Below are 21,835 nucleotides of genomic sequence, written 5' to 3'. Positions count from 1 at the left end.
TACATTGTATTAATCTGTATTGTACCGTGCAGGAATCAACTTCATCAGTTGATCCAGAAGAGTTTTGAATTGACAACTGTAGCTGCCAGAAGGCTTTTTTGGTCATGTAAGCATATATAAAGTACAAATGCAAGCATACTCAAGGTAATGACCACTATTGGTCACAAATATCTCAATATAAAGACATTCTGTCATATCATTTTGAAGGCATTCCAGACTAAGGAGCACAAGCTTTGTGAGGCATGGAAAACATGACCAACATTTCCTCAATTTTATATATACACCTATTCAACATACAACAGCAAACTGAAAGTTTCTTTAAATTGTTTAATAGTTTATTAACTGCATGTCCCAAGCAGGCATTTCAGCAGTGGTCATTTGTTAAAAGTGTATATTTAGAGAATGAGCTACAACTAATAATATCCAATAAGATTACTGAAATTTGAAGAAAACTCTTTTCCACCATAATTCAGACCCCGTATTGGTCACAGTTCTGGCTACTTATGTGGCTCCATCTCTCAGGGGTTAGAGCACTGGTCTCGTAAACCAGGGGTCATGAGGTCCAATCTCACTGGGACCCAGTGTTTCCCAATGTTAAAATAGTCTATGCAATATCTTTAAGTGAGGAGAACCATTTCAATTTAATCACACATTTGGATATTCAATTTGTACACAGAGTTATGATGTTCAGTCTAATCTGCTGATTGGTTACAAGAGCATGTCTAAAACATATTTGTTGCATTTTATTGGGCCGATTCTGTTCATGCTGATAGTTCCAACAAGTTTTTCACTATTATTATGAAACTATGGTAAGAGCTTTCCAATAATTTAACTTTAATGATAGCACAAAAACACACACATTAGGAGGTTTTTAATACTTCTCACCCTGCTGTACACCTGTTCTGTTTCTGCTGACAGGCATGGTATTATCATTTCAGCTCACTACAGGACACTCTAACACAAAGTTGGAGAGCCATTAAAAATATGTCCAACTTTTTCAATATTTTCTATATAATTCAATTCAAGCAAAGACAGCTAATTTTTGCATTTATTTGATTTTCTGAAAAAGTTATATACTACATGCCTCAATCAAGGATATTGCAAATTTGTAGAATTTTTTTGTGAAAAGTCTACATTGGGACAAAAAGCGACAATAAAATGATAACAGAGATTTGAAATTTGCAGAAGATTTTTTTCCATCACTAAGCAGAATGAACCTACATAGTGCTGAAGGCAAGGCTCCATAGCTCAGGGGTTAGAGCACTGGTCTTGTAAACCAGGGGTTGTGAGTTCAAATCTCACTGGGGCCTAGTGCTACTTTCTTGTTACTGCTGCTAAAATATAAATTGCAGCTCCCAATGTTGAAATAGTCTGCTCAAGAGCTTTAAGTGAGGAGAACCATTTCAATTTGGTCACACATTTGGATATTCAATTTGTACACAGAGTAATGATGTTCAGTCTAATCTGCAAATTGGTTCCAAGAGCATGTCTTAAAATTATTTTATTGTACTGATTCTGTTCATGCTGATAATCCCATCATAATTTTTCAGTATCATTACAAACTGTAGAAAGAGCTTTTCCATAATTAAACTTTAAAGATAGCAACAATGGTATATACATTGTATTAATCTGTATTGTACCGTGCAGGAATCAACTTCATCAGTTGATTCTGAAGAGTTTTGAATTGACAACTGTAGCTGCCAGAAGGCTTTTTTGGTCATGTAAGCATATATAAAGTACAAATGCAAGCATACTCAAGGTAATGACCACTATTGGTCACAAATATCTCAATATAAAGACATTCTGTCATATCATTTTGAAGGCATTCCAGACTAAGGAGCACAAGGTTTGTGAGGCATAAAAAACATGACCAACAATTCCTCAATTTTATATATACACCTATTCAACATACAACAGCAAACTAAAAGTTTCTTTAAATTGTTTAATAGGTTATTAACTGCATGTCCCAAGCAGGCATTTCAGCAGTGGTCATTTGTTAAAAGTGTATATTTGGAGAATGAGATACAACTAATAATATCCAATAAGATTACTGAAATTTGAAGAAAACTCTTTTCCACCATAATTCAGACCCCGTATTGGTCACAGTTCTGGCTACTTATGTGGCTCCATCTCTCAGGGGTTAGAGCACTGGTCTCGTAAACCAGGGGTCATGAGGTCCAATCTCACTGGGACCCAGTGTTTCCCAATGTTAAAATAGTCTATGCAATATCTTTAAGTGAGGAGAACCATTTCAATTTGGTCACACATTTGGATATTCAATTTGTACACAGAGTTATGATGTTCAGTCTAATATGCTGATTGGTTACAAGAGCATGTCTAAAACATATTTGTTGCATTTTATTGGGCCGATTCTGTTCATGCTGATAGTTCCAACAAGTTTTTCACTATTATTATGAAACTATGGTAAGAGCTTTCCAATAATTTTACTTTAATGATAGCACAAAAACACACACATTAGGAGGTTTTTAATACTTCTCACCCTGTTGTACACCTGTTCTGTTTCTGCTGACAGGCATGGTATTATCATTTCAGCTCACTACAGGACACTCTAACACAAAGTTGGAGAGCCATTCAAAATATGTCCAACTTTTTCAAAATTTTCTATATAATTCAATTCAAGAAAAGACAGCTAATTTTTGCATTTATTTGATTTTCTGAAAAAGTTATATACTACATGCCTCAATCAAGGATATTGCAAATTTGTAGAATTTTTTTGTGAAAAGTCTACATTGGGACAAAAAGCGACAATAAAATGATAACAGATATTTGAAATTTGCAGAAGATTTTTTTCCATCACTAAGCAGAATGAACATACATAGTGCTGAAGGCAAGGCTCCATAGCTCAGGGGTTAGAGCGCTGGTCTTGTAAACCAGGGGTCGTGAGTTCAAATCTCACTGGGGCCTAGTGCTACTTTCTTGTTACTGCTGCTAAAATATAAATTGTAGCTCCCAATGTTGAAATAGTCTGCTCAAGAGCTTTAAGTGAGGAGAACCATTTCAATTTGGTCACACATTTGGATATTCAATTTGTACACAGAGTTATGATGTTCAGTCTAATCTGCAAATTGGTTCCAAGAGCATGTCTTAAAATTATTTTATTGTATTGACTTTGTTCATGCTGATAATCCCATCATAATTTTTCAGTATCATTACAAACTGTAGAAAGAGCTTTTCCATAATTAAACTTTAAAGATAGCAACAATGGTATATACATTGTATTGTACCGTGCATGAATCAACTTCATCAGTTGATCCAGAAGAGTTTTGAATTGACAACTGTAGCTGCCAGAAGGCTTTTTTGGTCATGTAAGCATATATAAAGTACAAATGCAAGCATACTCAAGGTAATGACCACTATTGGTCACAAATATCTCAATATAAAGACATTCTGTCATATCATTTTGAAGGCATTCCAGACTAAGGAGCACAAGGTTTGTGAGGCATGGAAAACATGACCAACATTTCCTCAATTTTATATATACACCTATTCAACATACAACAGCAAACTGAAAGTTTCTTTAAATTGTTTAATAGGTTATTAACTGCATGTCCCAAGCAGGCATTTCAGCAGTGGTCATTTGTTAAAAGTGTATATTTGGAGAATGAGATACAACTAATAATATCCAATAAGATTACTGAAATTTGAAGAAAACTCTTTTCCACCATAATTCAGACCCCGTATTGGTCACAGTTCTGGCTACTTATGTGGCTCCATCTCTCAGGGGTTAGAGCACTGGTCTCGTAAACCAGGGGTCATGAGGTCCAATCTCACTGGGACCCAGTGTTTCCCAATGTTAAAATAGTCTATGCAATATCTTTAAGTGAGGAGAACCATTTCAATTTGGTCACACATTTGGATATTCAATTTGTACACAGAGTTATGATGTTCAGTCTAATCTGCTGATTGGTTACAAGAGCATGTCTAAAACATATTTGTTGCATTTTATTGGGCCGATTCTGTTCATGCTGATAGTTCCAACAAGTTTTTCACTATTATTATGAAACTATGGTAAGAGCTTTCCAATAATTTAACTTTAATGATAGCACAAAAACACACACACATTAGGAGGTTTTTAATACTTCTCACCCTGTTGTACACCTGTTCTGTTTCTGCTGACAGGCATGGTATTACCATTTCAGCTCACTACAGGACACTCTAACACAAAGTTGGAGAGCCATTAAAAATATGTCCAACTTTTTCAATATTTTCTATATAATTCAATTCAAGCAAAGACAGCTAATTTTTGCATTTATTTGATTTTCTGAAAAAGTTATATACTACATGCCTCAATCAAGGATATTGCAAATTTGTAGAATTTTTTTGTGAAAAGTCTACATTGGGACAAAAAGCGACAATAAAATGATAACAGAGATTTGAAATTTGCAGAAGATTTTTTTCCATCACTAAGCAGAATGAACCTACATAGTGCTGAAGGCAAGGCTCCATAGCTCTGGGGTTAGAGCGCTGGTCTTGTAAACCAGGGGTCGTGAGTTCAAATCTCACTGGGGCCTAGTGCTACTTTCTTGTTACTGCTGCTAAAATATAAATTGTAGCTCCCAATGTTGAAATAGTCTGCTCAAGAGCTTTAAGTGAGGAGAACCATTTCAATTTGGTCACACATTTGGATATTCAATTTGTACACAGAGTTATGATGTTCAGTCTAATCTGCAAATTGGTTCCAAGAGCATGTCTTAAAATTATTTTATTGTATTGACTTTGTTCATGCTGATAATCCCATCATAATTTTTCAGTATCATTACAAACTGTAGAAAGAGCTTTTCCATAATTAAACTTTAAAGATAGCAACAATGGTATATACATTGTATTGAACCGTGCATGAATCAACTTCATCAGTTGATCCAGAAGAGTTTTGAATTGACAACTGTAACTGCCAGAAGGCTTTTTTGGTCATGTAAGCATATATAAAGTACAAATGCAAGCATACTCAAGGTAATGACCACTATTGGTCACAAATATCTCAATATAAAGACATTCTGTCATATCATTTTGAAGGCATTCCAGACTAAGGAGCACAAGGTTTGTGAGGCATGGAAAACATGACCAACATTTCCTCAATTTTATATATACACCTATTCAACATACAGCAGCAAACTGAAAGTTTCTTTAAATTGTTTAATAGGTTATTAACTGCATGTCCCAAGCAGGCATTTCAGCAGTGGTCATTTGTTAAAAGTGTATATTTGGAGAATGAGCTACAACTAATAATATCCAATAAGATTACTGAAATTTGAAGAAAACTCTTTTCCACCATAATTCAGACCCCGTATTGGTCACAGTTCTGGCTACTTATGTGGCTCCATCTCTCAGGGTTTAGAGCACTGGTCTCGTAAACCAGGGGTCATGATGTCCAATCTCACTGGGACCCAGTGTTTCCCAATGTTAAAATAGTCTATGCAATATCTTTAAGTGAGGAGAACCATTTCAATTTGGTCACACATTTGGATATTCAATTTGTACACAGAGTTATGATGTTCAGTCTAATCTGCTGATTGTTTACAAGAGCATGTCTAAAATATATTTGTTGCATTTTATTGGGCCGATTCTGTTCATGCTGATAGTTCCAACAAGTTTTTCACTATTATTATGAAACTATGGTAAGAGCTTTCCAATAATTTTACTTTAATGATAGCAAAAAAACACACACATTAGGAGTTTTTTAATACTTCTCACCCTGTTGTACACCTGTTCTGTTTCTACTGACAGGCATGGTATTATCATTTCTGCTCACTACAGGACACTCTAACACAAAGTTGGAGAGCCATTAAAAATATGTCCAACTTTTTCAATATTTTCTATATAATTCAATTCAAGCAAAGACAGCTAATTTTTGCATTTATTTGATTTTCTGAAAAAGTTATATACTACATGCCTCAATCAAGTATATTGCAAATTTGTAGAATTTTTTTGTGAAAAGTCTACATTGGGACAAAAAGCGACAATAAAATGATAACAGAGATTTGAAATTTGCAGAAGATTTTTTTCCATCACTAAGCAGAATGAACATACATAGTGCTGAAGGCAAGGCTCCATAGCTCAAGGGTTAGAGCACTGGTCTTGTAAACCAGGGGTCATGAGTTCAAATCTCACTGGGGCCTAGTGCTACTTTCTTGTTACTGCTGCTAAAATATAAATTGCAGCTCCCAATGTTGAAATAGTCTGCTCAAGAGCTTTAAGTGAGGAGAACCATTTCAATTTGGTCACACATTTGGATATTCAATTTGTACACAGAGTTATGATGTTCAGTCTAATCTGCAAATTGGTTCCAAGAGCAAGTCTTAAAATTATTTTATTGTATTGACTCTGTTCATGCTGATAATCCCATCATAATTTTTCAGTATTATTACAAACTGTAGAAAGAGCTTTTCCATAATTAAACTTTAAAGATAGCAACAATGATATATACATTGTATTAATCTGTATTGTACCGTGCAGGAATCAACTTCATCAGTTGATCCAGAAGAGTTTTGAATTGACAACTGTAGCTGCCAGAAGGCTTTTTTGGTCATGTAAGCATATATAAAGTACAAATGCAAGCATACTCAAGGTAATGACCACTATTGGTCACAAATATCTCAATATAAAGACATTCTGTCATATCATTTTGAAGGCATTCCAGACTAAGGAGCACAAGGTTTGTGAGGCATGGAAAACATGACCAACATTTCCTCAATTTTATATATACACCTATTCAACATACAGCAGCAAACTGAAAGTTTCTTTAAATTGTTTAATAGGTTATTAACTGCATGTCCCAAGCAGGCATTTCAGCAGTGGTCATTTGTTAAAAGTGTATATTTGGAGAATGAGCTACAACTAATAATATCCAATAAGATTACTGAAATTTGAAGAAAACTCTTTTCCACCATAATTCAGACCCCGTATTGGTCACAGTTCTGGCTACTTATGTGGCTCCATAGCTCAGGGGTTAGAGCACTGGTCTCGTAAACCAGGGGTCATGAGGTCCAATCTCACTGGGACCTAGTGTTTCCCAATGTTAAAATAGTCTATGCAATATCTTTAAGTGAGGAGAACCATTTCAATTTGGTCACATATTTGGATGGTTAATTTGGACAAAGACATATGATGTTCAGTCTAATCTGCTGATTGGTTACAAGAGCATGTCTAAAATATATTTGTTGCATTTTATTGGGCCGATTCTGTTCATGCTGATAGTTCCAACAAGTTTTTCACTATTATTATGAAACTATGGTAAGAGCTTTCCAATAATTTAACTTTAATGATAGCAAAAAAACACACACATTAGGAGGTTTTTAATACTTCTCACCCTGTTGTACACCTGTTCTGTTTCTGCTGACAGGCATGGTATTATCATTTCAGCTCACTACAGGACACTCTAACACAAAGTTGGAGAGCCATTAAAAATATGTCCAACTTTTTCAATATTTTCTATATAATTCAATTCAAGCACAGACAGCTAATTTTTGCATTTATTTGTTTTTCTGAAAAAGTTAATATACTACATGCCTCAATCAAGGATATTGCAAATTTTTAGAATTTTTTTTGTGAAAAGTCTACATTGGGACAAAAAGCGACAATAAAATGATAACAGAGATTTGAAATTTGCAGAAGATTTTTTTCCATCACTAAGCAGAATGAACATACATAGTGCTGAAGGCAAGGCTCCATAGCTCAGGGGTTAGAGCACTGGTCTTGTAAACCAGCGGTCGTGAGCTCAAATCTCACTGGGGCCTAGTGCTACTTTCTTGTTACTGCTGCTAAAATATAAATTGCAGCTCCCAATGTTGAAATAGTCTGCTCAAGAGCTTTAAGTGAGGAGAACCATTTCAATTTGGTCACACATTTGGATATTCAATTTGTACACAGAGTTATGATGTTCAGTCTAATCTGCAAATTGGTTCCAAGAGCATGTCTTAAAATTATTTTATTGTACTGATTCTGTTCATGCTGATAATCCCATCATAATTTTTCAGTATCATTACAAACTGTAGATAGAGCTTTTCCATAATTAAACTTTAAAGATAACAACAATGGTATATACATTGTATTAATCTGTATTGTACCGTGCAGGAATCAACTTCATCAGTTGATCCAGAAGAGTTTTGAATTGACAACTGTAGCTGCCAGAAGGCTTTTTTGGTCATGTAAGCATATATAAAGTACAAATGCAAGCATACTCAAGGTAATGACCACTATTGGTCACAAATATCTCAATATAAAGACATTCTGTCATATCATTTTGAAGGCATTCCAGACTAAGGTTTGTGAGACATGGAAAACATGACCAACATTTCCTCAATTTTATATATACACCTATTCAACATACAACAGCAAACTGAAAGTTTCTTTAAATTGTTTAATAGGTTATTAACTGCATGTCCCAAGCAGGCATTTCAGCAGTGGTCATTTGTTAAAAGTGTATATTTGGAGAATGAGATACAACTAATAATATCCAATAAGATTACTGAAATTTGAAGAAAACTCTTTTCCACCATAATTCAGACCCCGTATTGGTCACAGTTCTGGCTACTTATGTGGCTCCATCTCTCAGGGGTTAGAGCACTGGTCTCGTAAACCAGGGGTCATGAGGTCCAATCTCACTGGGACCCAGTGTTTCCCAATGTTAAAATAGTCTATGCAATATCTTTAAGTGAGGAGAACCATTTCAATTTGGTCACACATTTGGATATTCAATTTGTACACAGAGTTATGATGTTCAGTCTAATCTGCTGATTGGTTACAAGAGCATGTCTAAAACATATTTGTTGCATTTTATTGGGCCGATTCTGTTCATGCTGATAGTTCCAACAAGTTTTTCACTATTATTATGAAACTATGGTAAGAGCTTTCCAATAATTTTACTTTAATGATAGCAAAAAAACACACACATTAGGAGGTTTTTAATACTTCTCACCCTGTTGTACACCTGTTCTGTTTCTGCTGACAGGCATGGTATTATTATTTCAGCTCACTACAGGACACTCTAACACAAAGTTGGAGAGCCATTAAAAATATGTCCAACTTTTTCAATATTTTCTATATAATTCAATTAAAGCAAAGACAGCTAATTTTTGCATTTATTTGATTTTCTGTAAAAGTTATATACTACATGCCTCAATCAAGGATATTGCAAATTTGTAGAATTTTTTTGTGAAAAGTCTACATTGGGACAAAAAGCGACAATAAAATGATAACAGAGATTTGAAATTTGCAAAAGATTTTTTTCCATCACTAAGCAGAATGAACATACATAGTGCTGAAGGCAAGGCTCCATAGCTCAGGGGTTAGAGCACTGGTCTTGTAAACCAGGGGTTGTGAGTTCAAATCTCACTGGGGCCTAGTGCTACTTTCTTGTTACTGCTGCTAAAATATAAATTGCAGCTCCCAATGTTGAAATAGTCTGCTCAAGAGCTTTAAGTGAGGAGAACCATTTCAATTTGGTCACACATTTGGATATTCAATTTGTACACAGAGTTATGATGTTCAGTCTAATCTGCAAATTGGTTCCAAGAGCATGTCTTAAAATTATTTTATTGTACTGATTCTGTTCATGCTGATAATCCCATCATAATTTTTCAGTATCATTACAAACTGTAGAAAGAGCTTTTCCATAATTAAACTTTAAAGATAGCAACAATGGTATATACATTGTATTAATCTGTATTGTACCGTGCAGGAATCAACTTCATCAGTTGATCCAGAAGAGTTTTGAATTGACAACTGTAGCTGCCAGAAGGCTTTTTTGGTCATGTAAGCATATATAAAGTACAAATGCAAGCATACTCAAGGTAATGACCACTATTGGTCACAAATATCTCAATATAAAGACATTCTGTCATATCATTTTGAAGGCATTCCAGTCTAAGGAGCACAAGGTTTGTGAGGCATAGAAAACATGACCAACATTTCCTCAATTTTATATATACACCTATTCAACATACAACAGCAAACTGAAAGTTTCTTTAAATTGTTTAATAGGTTATTAACTGCATGTCCCAAGCAGGCATTTCAGCAGTGGTCATTTGTTAAAAGTGTATATTTGGAGAATGAGATACAACTAATAATATCCAATAAGATTACTGAAATTTGAAGAAAACTCTTTTCCACCATAATTCAGACCCCGTATTGGTCACAGTTCTGGCTACTTATGTGGCTCCATCTCTCAGGGGTTAGAGCACTGGTCTCGTAAACCAGGGGTCATGAGGTCCAATCTCACTGGGACCCAGTGTTTCCCAATGTTAAAATAGTCTATGCAATATCTTTAAGTGAGGAGAACCATTTCAATTTGGTCACACATTTGGATATTCAATTTGTACACAGAGTTATGATGTTCAGTCTAATCTGCTGATTGGTTACAAGAGCATGTCTAAAACATAGTTGTTGCATTTTATTGGGCCGATTCTGTTCATGCTGATAGTTCCAACAAGTTTTTCACTATTATTATGAAACTATGGTAAGAGCTTTCCAATAATTTTACTTTAATGATAGCAAAAAAACACACACATTAGGAGGTTTTTAATACTTCTCACCCTGTTGTACACCTGTTCTGTTTCTGCTGACAGGCATGGTATTATCATTTCAGCTCACTACAGGACACTCTAACACAAAGTTGGAGAGCCATTAAAAATATGTCCAACTTTTTCAATATTTTCTATATAATTCAATTCAAGCAAAGACAGCTAATTTTTGCATTTATTTGATTTTCTGAAAAAGTTATATACTACATGCCTCAATCAAGGATATTGCAAATTTGTAGAATTTTTTTGTGAAAAGTCTACATTGGGACAAAAAGCGACAATAAAATGATAACAGAACATACATAGTGCTGAAGGCAAGGCTCCATAGCTCAGGGGTTGGAGCACTGGTTTTGTAAACCAGGGGTCGTGAGTTCAAATCTCACTGGGGCCTAGTGCTACTTTCTTGTTACTGCTGCTAAAATATAAATTGCAGCTCCCAATGTTGAAATAGTCTGCTCAAGAGCTTTAAGTGAGGAGAACCATTTCAATTTGGTCACACATTTGGATATTCAATTTGTACACAGAGTTATGATGTTCAGTCTAATCTGCAAATTGGTACCAAGAGCATGTCTTAAAATTATTTTATTGTACTGATTCTGTTCATGCTGATAATCCCATCATAATTTTTCAGTATCATTACAAACTGTAGAAAGAGCTTTTCCATAATTAAACATTAAAGATAGCAACAATGGTATATACATTGTATTAATCTGTATTGTACCGTGCAGGAATCAACTTCATCAGTTGATTCTAAAGAGTTTTGAATTGACAACTGTAGCTGCCAGAAGGCTTTTTTGGTCATGTAAGCATATAAAAAGTACAAATGCAAGCATACTCAAGGTAATGACCACTATTGGTCACAAATATCTCAATATAAAGACATTCTGTCATATCATTTTGAAGGCATTCCAGACTAAGGAGCACAAGGTTTGTGAGGCATAGAAAACATGACCAACATTTCCTCAATTTTATATATACACCTATTCAACATACAACAGCAAACTGAAAGTTTCTTTAAATTGTTTAATAGGTTATTAACTGCATGTCCCAAGCAGGCATTTCAGCAGTGGTCATCTGTTAAAAGTGTATATTTGGAGAATGAGCTACAACTAATAATATCCAATAAGATTACTGAAATTTGAAGAAAACTCTTTTCCACCATAATTCAGACCCCGTATTGGTCACAGTTCTGGCTACTTATGTGGCTCCATCTCTCAGGGGTTAGAGCACTGGTCTCGTAAACCAGGGGTCATGAGGTCCAATCTCACTGGGACCTAGTGTTTCCCAATGTTAAAATAGTCTATGCAATATCTTTAAGTGAGGAGAACCATTTCAATTTGGTCACACATTTGGATATTCAATTTGTACACAGAGTTATGATGTTCAGTCTAATCTGCTATTTGGTTACAAGAGCATGTCTAAAATATATTTGTTGCATTTTATTGGGCCGATTCTGTTCATGCTGATAGTTCCAACAAGTTTTTCACTATTATTATGAAACTATGGTAAGAGCTTTCCAATAATTTTACTTTAATGATAGCAAAAAAACACACACATAAGGAGGTTTTTAATACTTCTCACCCTGTTGTACACCTGTTCTGTTTCTGCTGACAGGCATGGTATTATCATTTCAGCTCACTACAGGACACTCTAACACAAAGTTGGAGAGCCATTAAAAATATGTCCAACTTTTTCAATATTTTCTATATAATTCAATTCAAGCAAAGACAGCTAATTTTTGCATTTATTTGATTTTCTTAAAAAGTTATATACTACATGCCTCAATCAAGGATATTGCAAATTTGTAGAATTTTTTTGTGAAAAGTCTACATTGGGACAAAAAGCGACAATAAAATGATAACAGAGATTTGAAATTTGCAGAAGATTTTTTTCCATCACTAAGCAGAATGAACATACATAGTGCTGAAGGCAAGGCTCCATAGCTCAGGGGTTAAAACACTGGTCTTGTAAACCAGGGGTCGTGAGTTCAAATCTCACTGGGGCCTAGTGCTACTTTCTTGTTACTGCTGCTAAAATATAAATTGCAGCTCCCAATGTTGAAATAGTCTGCTCAAGAGCTTTAAGTGAGGAGAACCATTTCAATTTGGTCACACATTTGGATATTCAATTTGTACACAGAGTTATGATGTTCAGTCTAATCTGCAAATTGGTTCCAAGAGCATGTCTTAAAATTATTTTATTGTACTGATTCTGTTCATGCTGATAATCCCATCATAATTTTTCAGTATCATTACAAACTGTAGAAAGAGCTTTTCCATAATTAAACTTTAAAGATAGCAACAATGGTATATACATTGTATTAATCTGTATTGTACCGTGCAGGAATCAACTTCATCAGTTGATTCTGAAGAGTTTTGAATTGACAACTGTAGCTGCCAGAAGGCTTTTTTGGTCATGTAAGCATATATAAAGAACACATGCAAGCATACTCAAGGTAATGACCACTATTGGTCACAAATATCTCAATATAAAGACATTCTGTCATATCATTTTGAAGGCATTCCAGACTAAGGAGCACAAGGTTTGTGAGGCATAGAAAACATGACCAACATTTCCTCAATTTTATATATACACCTATTCAACATACAACAGCAAACTGAAAGTTTCTTTAAATTGTTTAATAGGTTATTAACTGCATGTCCCAAGCAGGCATTTCAGCAGTGGTCATTTGTTAAAAGTGTATATTTGGAGAATGAGATACAACTAATAATATCCAATAAGATTACTGAAATTTGAAGAAAACTCTTTTCCACCATAATTCAGACCCCGTATTGGTCACAGTTCTGGCTACTTATGTGGCTCCATCTCTCAGGGGTTAGAGCACTGGTCTCGTAAACCAGGGGTCATGAGGTCCAATCTCACTGGGACCCAGTGTTTCCCAATGTTAAAATAGTCTATGCAATATCTTTAAGTGAGGAGAACCATTTCAATTTGGTCACACATTTGGATATTCAATTTGTACACAGAGTTATGATGTTCAGTCTAATCTGCTGATTGGTTACAAGAGCATGTCTAAAACATATTTGTTGCATTTTATTGGGCCGATTCTGTTCATGCTGATAGTTCCAACAAGTTTTTCACTATTATTATGAAACTATGGTAAGAGCTTTCCAATAATTTTACTTTAATGATAGCAAAAAAACACACACATTAGGAGGTTTTTAATACTTCTCACCCTGTTGTACACCTGTTCTGTTTCTGCTGACAGGCATGGTATTATCATTTCAGCTCACTACAGGACACTCTAACACAAAGTTGGAGAGCCATTAAAAATATGTCCAACTTTTTCAATATTTTCTATATAATTCAATTCAAGCAAAGACAGCTAATTTTTGCATTTATTTGATTTTCTGAAAAAGTTATATACTACATGCCTCAATCAAGGATATTGCAAATTTGTAGAATTTTTTTGTGAAAAGTCTACATTGGGACAAAAAGCGACAATAAAATGATAACAGAACATACATAGTGCTGAAGGCAAGGCTCCATAGCTCAGGGGTTGGAGCACTGGTTTTGTAAACCAGGGGTCGTGAGTTCAAATCTCACTGGGGCCTAGTGCTACTTTCTTGTTACTGCTGCTAAAATATAAATTGCAGCTCCCAATGTTGAAATAGTCTGCTCAAGAGCTTTAAGTGAGGAGAACCATTTCAATTTGGTCACACATTTGGATATTCAATTTGTACACAGAGTTATGATGTTCAGTCTAATCTGCAAATTGGTACCAAGAGCATGTCTTAAAATTATTTTATTGTACTGATTCTGTTCATGCTGATAATCCCATCATAATTTTTCAGTATCATTACAAACTGTAGAAAGAGCTTTTCCATAATTAAACTTTAAAGATAGCAACAATGGTATATACATTGTATTAATCTGTATTGTACCGTGCAGGAATCAACTTCATCAGTTGATTCTAAAGAGTTTTGAATTGACAACTGTAGCTGCCAGAAGGCTTTTTTGGTCATGTAAGCATATAAAAAGTACAAATGCAAGCATACTCAAGGTAATGACCACTATTGGTCACAAATATCTCAATATAAAGACATTCTGTCATATCATTTTGAAGGCATTCCAGACTAAGGAGCACAAGGTTTGTGAGGCATAGAAAACATGACCAACATTTCCTCAATTTTATATATACACCTATTCAACATACAACAGCAAACTGAAAGTTTCTTTAAATTGTTTAATAGGTTATTAACTGCATGTCCCAAGCAGGCATTTCAGCAGTGGTCATCTGTTAAAAGTGTATATTTGGAGAATGAGCTACAACTAATAATATCCAATAAGATTACTGAAATTTGAAGAAAACTCTTTTCCACCATAATTCAGACCCCGTATTGGTCACAGTTCTGGCTACTTATGTGGCTCCATCTCTCAGGGGTTAGAGCACTGGTCTCGTAAACCAGGGGTCATGAGGTCCAATCTCACTGGGACCTAGTGTTTCCCAATGTTAAAATAGTCTATGCAATATCTTTAAGTGAGGAGAACCATTTCAATTTGGTCACACATTTGGATATTCAATTTGTACACAGAGTTATGATGTTCAGTCTAATCTGCTATTTGGTTACAAGAGCATGTCTAAAATATATTTGTTGCATTTTATTGGGCCGATTCTGTTCATGCTGATAGTTCCAACAAGTTTTTCACTATTATTATGAAACTATGGTAAGAGCTTTCCAATAATTTTACTTTAATGATAGCAAAAAAACACACACATAAGGAGGTTTTTAATACTTCTCACCCTGTTGTACACCTGTTCTGTTTCTGCTGACAGGCATGGTATTATCATTTCAGCTCACTACAGGACACTCTAACACAAAGTTGGAGAGCCATTAAAAATATGTCCAACTTTTTCAATATTTTCTATATAATTCAATTCAAGCAAAGACAGCTAATTTTTGCATTTATTTAATTTTCTTAAAAAGTTATATACTACATGCCTCAATCAAGGATATTGCAAATTTGTAGAATTTTTTTGTGAAAAGTCTACATTGGGACAAAAAGCGACAATAAAATGATAACAGAGATTTGAAATTTGCAGAAGATTTTTTTCCATCACTAAGCAGAATGAACATACATAGTGTTGAAGGCAAGGCTCCATAGCTCAGGGGTTAAAACACTGGTCTTGTAAACCAGGGGTCGTGAGTTCAAATCTCACTGGGGCCTAGTGCTACTTTCTTGTTACTGCTGCTAAAATATAAATTGCAGCTCCCAATGTTGAAATAGTCTGCTCAAGAGCTTTAAGTGAGGAGAACCATTTCAATTTGGTCACACATTTGGATATTCAATTTGTACACAGAGTTATGATGTTCAGTCTAATCTGCAAATTGGTTCCAAGAGCATGTCTTAAAATTATTTTATTGTACTGATTCTGTTCATGCTGATAATCCCATCATAATTTTTCAGTATCATTACAAACTGTAGAAAGAGCTTTTCCATAATTAAACTTTAAAGATAGCAACAATGGTATATACATTGTATTAATCTGTATTGTACCGTGCAGGAATCAACTTCATCAGTTGATTCTGAAGAGTTTTGAATTGACAACTGTAGCTGCCAGAAGGCTTTTTTGGTCATGTAAGCATATATAAAGAACACATGCAAGCATACTCAAGGTAATGACCACTATTGGTCACAAATATCTCAATATAAAGACATTCTGTCATATCATTTTGAAGGCATTCCAGACTAAGGAGCACAAGGTTTGTGAGGCATAGAAAACATGACCAACATTTCCTCAATTTTATATATACACCTATTCAACATACAACAGCAAACTGAAAGTTTCTTTAAATTGTTTAATAGGTTATTAACTGCATGTCCCAAGCAGGCATTTCAGCAGTGGTCATTTGTTAAAAGTGTATATTTGGAGAATGAGATACAACTAATAATATCCAATAAGATTACTGAAATTTGAAGAAAACTCTTTTCCACCATAATTCAGACCCCGTATTGGTCACAGTTCTGGCTACTTATGTGGCTCCATCTCTCAGGGGTTAGAGCACTGGTCTCGTAAACCAGGGGTCATGAGGTCCAATCTCACTGGGACCCAGTGTTTCCCAATGTTAAAATAGTCTATGCAATATCTTTAAGTGAGGAGAACCATTTCAATTTGGTCACACATTTGGATATTCAATTTGTACACAGAGTTATGATGTTCAGTCTAATCTGCTGATTGGTTACAAGAGCATGTCTAAAACATATTTGTTGCATTTTATTGGGCCGATTCTGTTCATGCTGATAGTTCCAACAAGTTTTTCACTATTATTATGAAACTATGGTAAGAGCTTTCCAATAATTTTACTTTAATGATAGCAAAAAAACACACACATTAGGAGGTTTTTAATACTTCTCACCCTGTTGTACACCTGTTCTGTTTCTGCTGACAGGCATGGTATTATTATTTCAGCTCACTACAGGACACTCTAACACAAAGTTGGAGAGCCATTAAAAATATGTCCAACTTTTTCAATATTTTCTATATAATTCAATTAAAGCAAAGACAGCTAATTTTTGCATTTATTTGATTTTCTGAAAAAGTTATATACTACATGCCTCAATCAAGGATATTGCAAATTTGTAGAATTTTTTTGTGAAAAGTCTACATTGGGACAAAAAGCGACAATAAAATGATAACAGAGATTTGAAATTTGCAAAAGATTTTTTTCCATCACTAAGCAGAAGTTCATTCATAGTGCTGAAGGCAAGGCTCCATAGCTCAGGGGTTAGAGCACTGGTCTTGTAAACCAGGGGTTGTGAGTTCAAATCTCACTGGGGCCTAGTGCTACTTTCTTGTTACTGCTGCTAAAATATAAATTGCAGCTCCCAATGTTGAAATAGTCTGCTCAAGAGCTTTAAGTGAGGAGAACCATTTCAATTTGGTCACACATTTGGATATTCAATTTGTACACAGAGTTATGATGTTCAGTCTAATCTGCAAATTGGTTCCAAGAGCATGTCTTAAAATTATTTTATTGTACTGATTCTGTTCATGCTGATAATCCCATCATAATTTTTCAGTATCATTACAAACTGTAGAAAGAGCTTTTCCATAATTAAACTTTAAAGATAGCAACAATGGTATATACATTGTATTAATCTGTATTGTACCGTGCAGGAATCAACTTCATCAGTTGATCCAGAAGAGTTTTGAATTGACAACTGTAGCTGCCAGAAGGCTTTTTTGGTCATGTAAGCATATATAAAGTACAAATGCAAGCATACTCAAGGTAATGACCACTATTGGTCACAAATATCTCAATATAAAGACATTCTGTCATATCATTTTGAAGGCATTCCAGTCTAAGGAGCACAAGGTTTGTGAGGCATAGAAAACATGACCAACATTTCCTCAATTTTATATATACACCTATTCAACATACAACAGCAAACTGAAAGTTTCTTTAAATTGTTTAATAGGTTATTAACTGCATGTCCCAAGCAGGCATTTCAGCAGTGGTCATTTGTTAAAAGTGTATATTTGGAGAATGAGATACAACTAATAATATCCAATAAGATTACTGAAATTTGAAGAAAACTCTTTTCCACCATAATTCAGACCCCGTATTGGTCACAGTTCTGGCTACTTATGTGGCTCCATCTCTCAGGGGTTAGAGCACTGGTCTCGTAAACCAGGGGTCATGAGGTCCAATCTCACTGGGACCCAGTGTTTCCCAATGTTAAAATAGTCTATGCAATATCTTTAAGTGAGGAGAACCATTTCAATTTGGTCACACATTTGGATATTCAATTTGTACACAGAGTTATGATGTTCAGTCTAATCTGCTGATTGGTTACAAGAGCATGTCTAAAACATAGTTGTTGCATTTTATTGGGCCGATTCTGTTCATGCTGATAGTTCCAACAAGTTTTTCACTATTATTATGAAACTATGGTAAGAGCTTTCCAATAATTTTACTTTAATGATAGCAAAAAAACACACACATTAGGAGGTTTTTAATACTTCTCACCCTGTTGTACACCTGTTCTGTTTCTGCTGACAGGCATGGTATTATCATTTCAGCTCACTACAGGACACTCTAACACAAAGTTGGAGAGCCATTAAAAATATGTCCAACTTTTTCAATATTTTCTATATAATTCAATTCAAGCAAAGACAGCTAATTTTTGCATTTATTTGATTTTCTGAAAAAGTTATATACTACATGCCTCAATCAAGGATATTGCAAATTTGTAGAATTTTTTTGTGAAAAGTCTACATTGGGACAAAAAGCGACAATAAAATGATAACAGAACATACATAGTGCTGAAGGCAAGGCTCCATAGCTCAGGGGTTGGAGCACTGGTTTTGTAAACCAGGGGTCGTGAGTTCAAATCTCACTGGGGCCTAGTGCTACTTTCTTGTTACTGCTGCTAAAATATAAATTGCAGCTCCCAATGTTGAAATAGTCTGCTCAAGAGCTTTAAGTGAGGAGAACCATTTCAATTTGGTCACACATTTGGATATTCAATTTGTACACAGAGTTATGATGTTCAGTCTAATCTGCAAATTGGTACCAAGAGCATGTCTTAAAATTATTTTATTGTACTGATTCTGTTCATGCTGATAATCCCATCATAATTTTTCAGTATCATTACAAACTGTAGAAAGAGCTTTTCCATAATTAAACTTTAAAGATAGCAACAATGGTATATACATTGTATTAATCTGTATTGTACCGTGCAGGAATCAACTTCATCAGTTGATTCTAAAGAGTTTTGAATTGTCAACTGTAGCTGCCAGAAGGCTTTTTTGGTCATGTAAGCATATAAAAAGTACAAATGCAAGCATACTCAAGGTAATGACCACTATTGGTCACAAATATCTCAATATAAAGACATTCTGTCATATCATTTTGAAGGCATTCCAGACTAAGGAGCACAAGGTTTGTGAGGCATAGAAAACATGACCAACATTTCCTCAATTTTATATATACACCTATTCAACATACAACAGCAAACTGAAAGTTTCTTTAAATTGTTTAATAGGTTATTAACTGCATGTCCCAAGCAGGCATTTCAGCAGTGGTCATCTGTTAAAAGTGTATATTTGGAGAATGAGCTACAACTAATAATATCCAATAAGATTACTGAAATTTGAAGAAAACTCTTTTCCACCATAATTCAGACCCCGTATTGGTCACAGTTCTGGCTACTTATGTGGCTCCATCTCTCAGGGGTTAGAGCACTGGTCTCGTAAACCAGGGGTCATGAGGTCCAATCTCACTGGGACCTAGTGTTTCCCAATGTTAAAATAGTCTATGCAATATCTTTAAGTGAGGAGAACCATTTCAATTTGGTCACACATTTGGATATTCAATTTGTACACAGAGTTATGATGTTCAGTCTAATCTGCTATTTGGTTACAAGAGCATGTCTAAAATATATTTGTTGCATTTTATTGGGCCGATTCTGTTCATGCTGATAGTTCCAACAAGTTTTTCACTATTATTATGAAACTATGGTAAGAGCTTTCCAATAATTTTACTTTAATGATAGCAAAAAAACACACACATTAGGAGGTTTTTAATACTTCTCACCCTGTTGTACACCTGTTCTGTTTCTGCTGACAGGCATGGTATTATCATTTCAGCTCACTACAGGACACTCTAACACAAAGTTGGAGAGCCATTAAAAATATGTCCAACTTTTTCAATATTTTCTATATAATTCAATTCAAGCAAAGACAGCTAATTTTTGAATTTATTTGATTTTCTTAAAAAGTTATATACTACATGCCTCAATCAAGGATATTGCAAATTTGTAGAATTTTTTTGTGAAAAGTCTACATTGGGACAAAAAGCGACAATAAAATGATAACAGAGATTTAAAATTTGCAGAAGATTTTTTTCCATCACTAAGCAGAATGAACATACATAGTGCTGAAGGCAAGGCTCCATAGCTCAGGGGTTAAAACACTGGTCTTGTAAACCAGGGGTCGTGAGTTCAAATCTCACTGGGGCCTAGTGCTACTTTCTTGTTACTGCTGCTAAAATATAAATTGCAGCTCCCAATGTTGAAATAGTCTGCTCAAGAGCTTGGATATTCAATTTGTACAGAGTTATGATGTTCAGTCTAATCTGCAAATTGGTTCCAAGAGCATGTCTTAAAATTATTTTATTGTACTGATTCTGTTCATGCTGATAATCCCATCATAATTTTTCAGTATCATTACAAACTGTAGAAAGAGCTTTTCCATAATTAAACTTTAAAGATAGCAACAATGGTATATACATTGTATTAATCTGTATTGTACCGTGCAGGAATCAACTTCATCAGTTGATCCAGAAGAGTTTTGAATTGACAACTGTAGCTGCCAGAAAGCTTTTTTGGTCATGTAAGCATATATAAAGTACAAATGCAAGCATACTCAAGGTAATGACCACTATTGGTCACAAATATCTCAATTTAAAGACATTCTGTCATATCATTTTGAAGGCATTCCAGACTAAGGAGCACAAGGTTTGTGAGGCATAGAAAACATGACCAACATTTCCTCAATTTTATATATACACCTATTCAACATACAACAGCAAACTGAAAGTTTCTTTAAATTGTTTAATAGGTTATTAACTGCATGTCCCAAGCAGGCATTTCAGCAGTGGTCATTTGTTAAAAGTGTATATTTGGAGAATGAGCTACAACTAATAATATCCAATAAGATTACTGAAATTTGAAGAAAACTCTTTTCCACCATAATTCAGACCCCGTATTGGTCACAGTTCTGGCTACTTATGTGGTTCCATAGCTCAGGGGTTAGAGCACTGGTCTCGTAAACCAGGGGTCATGAGGTCCAATCTCACTGGGACCTAGTGTTTCCCAATGTTAAAATAGTCTATGCAATATCTTTAAGTGAGGAGAACCATTTCAATTTGGTCACACATTTGGATATTCAATTTGTACACAGAGTTATGATGTTCAGTCTAATCTGCAAATTGGTTCCAAGAGCATGTCTTAAAATTATTTTATTGTACTGATTCTGTTCATGCTGATAATCCCATCATAATTTTTCAGTATCATTACAAACTGTAGAAAGAGCTTTTCCATAATTAAACTTTAAAGATAGCAACAATGGTATATACATTGTATTAATCTGTATTGTACCGTGCAGGAATCAACTTCATCAGTTGATCCAGAAGAGTTTTGAATTGACAACTGTAGCTGCCAGAAGGCTTTTTTGGTCATGTAAGCATATATAAAGTACAAATGCAAGCATACTCAAGGTAATGACCACTATTGGTCACAAATATCTCAATATAAAGACATTCTGTCAT

At 34.8% G+C, this 21,835-nt stretch overlaps 13 non-coding genes across 13 annotated transcripts; all 13 read left to right on the top strand.

Moving 5' to 3' along the window:
- The first annotated feature begins 1,237 nt into the window (after positions 1-1,237).
- Positions 1,238-1,310, top strand: TRNAT-UGU (transfer RNA threonine (anticodon UGU)). Its single transcript has one exon. It is a non-coding gene; the product is annotated as a tRNA-Thr (tRNA).
- Positions 1,311-2,852: 1,542 nt separating this feature from the next.
- On the top strand, positions 2,853-2,925 carry TRNAT-UGU (transfer RNA threonine (anticodon UGU)). The gene has a single exon. It is a non-coding gene; the product is annotated as a tRNA-Thr (tRNA).
- Positions 2,926-4,459: 1,534 nt separating this feature from the next.
- On the top strand, positions 4,460-4,532 carry TRNAT-UGU (transfer RNA threonine (anticodon UGU)). Its single transcript has one exon. It is a non-coding gene; the product is annotated as a tRNA-Thr (tRNA).
- A 1,532-nt stretch (positions 4,533-6,064) lies between these two features.
- TRNAT-UGU (transfer RNA threonine (anticodon UGU)) lies at positions 6,065-6,137 on the top strand. The gene has a single exon. It is a non-coding gene; the product is annotated as a tRNA-Thr (tRNA).
- A 1,544-nt stretch (positions 6,138-7,681) lies between these two features.
- On the top strand, positions 7,682-7,754 carry TRNAT-UGU (transfer RNA threonine (anticodon UGU)). Its single transcript has one exon. It is a non-coding gene; the product is annotated as a tRNA-Thr (tRNA).
- A 1,533-nt stretch (positions 7,755-9,287) lies between these two features.
- Positions 9,288-9,360, top strand: TRNAT-UGU (transfer RNA threonine (anticodon UGU)). The gene has a single exon. It is a non-coding gene; the product is annotated as a tRNA-Thr (tRNA).
- A 1,496-nt stretch (positions 9,361-10,856) lies between these two features.
- Positions 10,857-10,929, top strand: TRNAT-UGU (transfer RNA threonine (anticodon UGU)). The gene has a single exon. It is a non-coding gene; the product is annotated as a tRNA-Thr (tRNA).
- Positions 10,930-12,471: 1,542 nt separating this feature from the next.
- Positions 12,472-12,544, top strand: TRNAT-UGU (transfer RNA threonine (anticodon UGU)). The gene has a single exon. It is a non-coding gene; the product is annotated as a tRNA-Thr (tRNA).
- A 1,496-nt stretch (positions 12,545-14,040) lies between these two features.
- TRNAT-UGU (transfer RNA threonine (anticodon UGU)) lies at positions 14,041-14,113 on the top strand. The gene has a single exon. It is a non-coding gene; the product is annotated as a tRNA-Thr (tRNA).
- Positions 14,114-15,655: 1,542 nt separating this feature from the next.
- On the top strand, positions 15,656-15,728 carry TRNAT-UGU (transfer RNA threonine (anticodon UGU)). The gene has a single exon. It is a non-coding gene; the product is annotated as a tRNA-Thr (tRNA).
- Positions 15,729-17,269: 1,541 nt separating this feature from the next.
- Positions 17,270-17,342, top strand: TRNAT-UGU (transfer RNA threonine (anticodon UGU)). Its single transcript has one exon. It is a non-coding gene; the product is annotated as a tRNA-Thr (tRNA).
- A 1,496-nt stretch (positions 17,343-18,838) lies between these two features.
- On the top strand, positions 18,839-18,911 carry TRNAT-UGU (transfer RNA threonine (anticodon UGU)). Its single transcript has one exon. It is a non-coding gene; the product is annotated as a tRNA-Thr (tRNA).
- A 1,542-nt stretch (positions 18,912-20,453) lies between these two features.
- Positions 20,454-20,526, top strand: TRNAT-UGU (transfer RNA threonine (anticodon UGU)). Its single transcript has one exon. It is a non-coding gene; the product is annotated as a tRNA-Thr (tRNA).
- Positions 20,527-21,835: the final 1,309 nt, after the last annotated feature.

Source organism: Pseudophryne corroboree, chromosome 11 (genome assembly GCF_028390025.1).
Source record: "Pseudophryne corroboree isolate aPseCor3 chromosome 11, aPseCor3.hap2, whole genome shotgun sequence".
NCBI lineage: Eukaryota > Metazoa > Chordata > Amphibia > Anura > Myobatrachidae > Pseudophryne > Pseudophryne corroboree.
This window is presented reverse-complemented; position numbering and strand designations above follow the sequence as displayed.